The sequence below is a fragment of the Carlito syrichta genome, unplaced genomic scaffold, assembly GCF_000164805.1.
Source record: "Carlito syrichta isolate Samal-C Ts95f unplaced genomic scaffold, Tarsius_syrichta-2.0.1 Scaffold303986, whole genome shotgun sequence".
In the NCBI taxonomy this organism is placed as follows: Eukaryota; Metazoa; Chordata; class Mammalia; order Primates; family Tarsiidae; genus Carlito; species Carlito syrichta.
Window position 1 is genome coordinate 398,159 of NW_007248082.1, and position 4,459 is coordinate 402,617.

The following is a 4,459-nucleotide window of genomic DNA, read 5'->3' on the forward strand; positions in this document are numbered from 1 at the left end:
AAAAAAAAAAAAAAAAAAAAAATATATATATATATATATATATATAGCTCAATGAAGTTCACAAATGGAATACAACTATATAACCAACCAAACTCCAGCTAAAGGAACAAAACATCACCAGCAACTCAAAAGCCCTCTGAGTTTAGTCAGTAGCCCTCCAAAAAAACCAGTATCTTGATTGCTAACATCAGAGATTAGTTTTGCCTGTTTTTCAATCCTACTATATGTGCTTTTGGTGTCTTGGCTTCTTTTGCTCAATTTTGTATTGTGAAATTCACCCATACTGTTAAGTGTTATAAATAGCTTATTTTCATTGCTGTATAGCATTCCATTGTGTAAATATAATTGTGCTGCCAATTGGCATTATGTGATGTCTTTATTTTATTTATTTATTATTTAGTCGGAGTCTCACTCTGTCACCCAGGTTGGAGTGCAGTGGTACGTGCATGGCTTCTGCAGCCTTGGCCTGCTGGGTTCAGGCGATCCTTCCACCTAAGCCTCCCACCTAAGCTGAGACTACAGGTGCATGCCACGACACCCGGCTAATTTTTTTAAAATTTATTTTAGAAACGAGATCTCACCAAGTTTCCCAGACATAAGCCTGGAAATTAAATTAGGGCCAGATGTGGTGGCTCATGCCTGTAATCCCAACACTTTCGGAGGCAGAGGTGAGAGAATTGCCTGACCCCAGGGGTTCAAGACCAGCCCAGGCAACTTGGCAAGACCTGTCTCTACAATAAATCAAAAATTAGCGGGGTGTGGTAGCATGTGCCTGTAGTTCTGGCTACTTGGAAGGCTGAGGCGGAAGGATCCCCAGGGCCTAGCAGGTTGATGCTGGGGTGGCCATGAGTATGCCACTGCATTCCAGCCTGGGTGACAGAGTGAGACTCTAACTCAAAAAAAAAAATTTTTTTTTTTTTGCCCTAGCCTTTCTTTCTGCTTGGAATGCTCTTACCCCTGATGGTCATATGGCTGGCCCCTCCTACTAATTCAGATTGCTTCAAGTCTCAGAATGAACTTCCCCAAGCAACCACTGTAAAGTAGCCTTTTCATCACTGTAACATATTATTTCTCCAATTCTTTGTATGACACTTATCAGATTTAATTGTTTTACTTGCTTTTAATTGATTACATATTTCCCCTTCTAGTCTTCCAAATGGAAGACTAGTCATTGAGTAATGACTGCTCCTTTTGACAAGTCATGACTGTCCAGTTTGTTTCTGTCCCTACCACTCTGTGCTGTACTTGCCCTACCTCCCCACGTATGCTGCCATGGTCTATCTTGTCACTATTCTGTCTTCAGACCCTAGAGTAGTGCTTGTTTGCTTTGAGCTCCTACTCCATTTAGGAATAAACGAATGGCAGGGGCACTCTGTGAGCAAGCTCTGTAACTTCTCTGGGTCCCTTCTCTCTATCTACAATCAAAGGGTCCCCAAACTGGGAGGGACCTCAGAGTTCAGCTAGTTTAACCTCCTCTAACAGTCACAGCAAAATCAAATAGATTACTTATTAAGATGCAAATTTCTGAACCCCACCTCAGACCTTCTAAGAATCTCTGATGACAAAGCCTGAGAATCTGAATTTTGACAAGTTCACAGAGATCCTGATGCTCCCTAAGGTTTGAAAGCTGGTGTCAAATTCGATGCATAAATAAACGCAGGATCAATACCAATTTTTTTCTTTGGACTCAGCCTCCAATGTGCCTAATTGTTACTCTATTTATTTAAAATTCTGATATCTTGTTCATCGTGGATTTTTTTTTTTTTTTTTAAACATTGTCTTGCTCTGTCATCCAGGCTAGAGTACAGTGATCACAGCTCACTTCAACCTGTAACTCCTGGGCCAAGTAATGCTACCACCTTGATCTTTTAAAAAAAATTAAAAAAAAAAAAAGATATAGCCGGGCTTGGTGGCTCAGCCTGTAATCCCGTGCTTTAGGAGGCCGAGGTGAGTGAATTGTCTGAGCCTGCGGGTTCGAGACCCACCTGCGCAGCTTGGCGAGACCTCATCTCTACAATAAATCAAAAACTAGCCGAGCGTGGTAGTGCGCGCCTATAGTTCCAGCTACTTGGAAGGCTGAGGCGGAAGGATCGCCGGAGCCCAGCAGGTCAAGGCTGCGGTGGCCGGGAGCGGCCACTGCACTCCCGTCTGGGCAACGGAGTGAGACTCCAACTCAAAAAAACAAAAGATATACTTACATTTATGTAGGTGGCTCACACCTGTAATCCTAACGCTTTGGAGGCTGAGTTGGGAGGATCCCTTGAGCCCAATTGTTTGAGGTCAACCTGAGCAACATAGCAAAACCCTTTCTCTACTATATAAATAAATAAATGAACAAACAAATAAATAAAATAAGAAATGTAGCAGGTTCAAGTCTTATTGCTGTACCTGGACTAAATATTGAGTCATAACCATTTTCAAGAGAAAATCTAATTTCTTAGTGGAGAGTTCACCAAGTTGAGCAGTGGTGGATTTAGGGGCATTTCAGCTCAACAAAGAACTTGAGGTCCGTGTTAAATTTTATGTCAACAAGGTGAAATTTGTGTTTGCTGGATTGTAAAACACAGGGCTTGATCCAGGACAAAGATCACAAATCAATCCTATGAGCAGATGTGTTTTCTTTAGTCAACATAGTATTTTCTTTTCTTTTGCATTTTTGACAGTATTTTCTTAAAGTTTTAATTCGTGTCCAACATTAAAAAACCAGATTTTGGATTTCCAAATTCTCTTGAAAAATGGAAACACTTGGGTCCACATGCACACAATGTAACAGCTGGAGTTGAGTAATCACACCTTTTCCAGTTTATTTTCGACCCTAGAACTCTCTACTGTGCTCGCCCCACCTCTTCATATATGCTGCCACTGTTATGTCTATTTCGTACTGATTAGTCAGCAACCTGGCCTTGCAACTTCTTGGCTCATCAGAGAATGAGTAGCTGCAAAAGGGAGCAGATCAGGCTGTGCTTCTGGGCATAAGATTCTCATTTATTCCTCCCTAGTGAGGCCTGTAACCAGGCACCCATTTTATGGATGAATGAACAAAGAAAAGTAACATGCAGACTGAGTTAGGGCTGGGACCCAGGACACAACCTATCTGCTTCAGAATGATGCCCCTTCCCTGTGAATTGGCGGTCTCCTTTCTGCTTGGCTTTGTTAGGCCTTGAGCCCAATTGTTTGAGGCCAACCTGAGCAACATAGCTGGGGTCCATGTTAAATTTTATGTCAACAAGGTGAGCAGGGTATTTTCCTCCATTGTTAAGCCCTCTGTTGGTCTGTGCTCTTAAATGGCACTTGGTCCTACATGGCAGCTCCTAGGTGACTATTTTAGGGATTTTTAGTGAGGCTGCTTAACCAGAAACAATTGCTGTCAAATATTATTGTGGAAAATAGACTGTCACCCATTCTGCTTCATTAAATTAATGGGGAAGGTGTTTACTCCTGATCCTGACACGCAGCCATGCCCTTAGGATTAATGGAATGTCCTGGGTAGTCATAAGAGCAGTGATGTCTTGCTGCCCTCATTTACTGATAGAGTCAGTCTGGACAGAACAATGTTTTCCTTCTTTCTTTCCATATCTGTCTCACCGTCAAGACTCCAATTCTGCAGTACCACTTCGTGGACCAAGGTCTTGTGGCACTATGGGTGGTCTCTGTCTCGCAGTCCAATAGTGAAATTCCATGCACTCATCCCACTCACTAAAACCATGGGTAACAAGATCTCAGATCCCTTGGGGAAATGGCATGTTTCTAAAACCACAGAACACCTACTGTGGATCTATTTACTACCCACAGGGCAAGGCACTGTGCTGGGCGGCTTGCAAGGGAAAGACCATCCTGCCCAATCTCCAGCGTGCTGCCACATTTAAAATAATAATTTAGTATGTCCCAATGTGGGGTGTCGGTAAATTGGTGGGAACAGCCCCAACAATGCAACCAGATAATGTTAGCAAGTTCTGGGCAGTAGTTTATAACCCTAATTTGTTACAAGTCAGTTCTAATAAACTTCTTTCTTCCTCTGTACCTAGTGTCTCCCGCAGTCCTTCAAGTGGAAGGACGAGTTAAAGCCCACGTGGAGCAAATGGCATGCTTGGTTCTGATCAGATTCTCCCCTCCTCCTAGAGATGTTGACTTGGTAGTGGCCTGGCTGTAGGTTGTTGTGTGACTGTGTGGGGACCTGGGAGCCGGGAGACGCTTGAGTGGCCAGGCCGTTGCTGGCACTCAGTTCTACATCGGTTCGGACGCTGTATTAGGCACGGAACTCAGTCCCTCGAGGGACCCGGGGGGTTCCTCCTCCAGTTCCCTAGCCTCGGATGGACCCGCGCGCGGGGCAGCGGTGACCCCGCCCCGCCCACACGCTCACCTCCACCTCCCGGCTCACCTCCACCTCCCCGCAGGGCCCCGGCCGGTGCGCACAGACGACACTCACCGGCTCCGAGCGGCAGCGGCAGCAGCAGCAGCA

The 4,459-nt window shown here is 44.6% G+C and overlaps 1 protein-coding gene across 1 annotated transcript in view; it reads right to left on the reverse strand.

The window, feature by feature from the left end:
* GFRA3 (GDNF family receptor alpha 3) overlaps nt 1–4,453 on the reverse strand; it is a 26,586-nt gene extending 22,133 nt beyond the window's left edge. The window contains exon 1 of the mRNA XM_021713012.1: nt 4,427–4,453. The gene's annotated coding sequence lies outside the window, so the exon portion shown is untranslated. The remainder of the gene's footprint in view (nt 1–4,426) is intronic.
* Between the last annotated feature and the right edge of the window lie 6 nt (nt 4,454–4,459).